Genomic DNA, 217 nt, shown 5'->3' with positions numbered 1-217 from the left:
TTAACGTAGTACATTGAGTAGTTTTTTCTATGAAAAATAACCCCAAATTTACATATTCGGGTTGGGTTTTACCAAAGCATCTAATTTGTCACGATCTACGTCACAGGGATGATAAGGCCCGCGTTCGAACACAAAGGGGAGCGAGGTATGCTGCTGCTGCGTCCCGCTCCCTGCCCCTCCCGCCACCTACGCCCTTTTCATATGCCGTTAGTACAAC

Source organism: Penaeus monodon, chromosome 28, assembly GCF_015228065.2.
Source record: "Penaeus monodon isolate SGIC_2016 chromosome 28, NSTDA_Pmon_1, whole genome shotgun sequence".
Classification (NCBI taxonomy): domain Eukaryota; kingdom Metazoa; phylum Arthropoda; class Malacostraca; order Decapoda; family Penaeidae; genus Penaeus; species Penaeus monodon.
Note: the sequence above shows the minus strand (reverse complement) of the source record.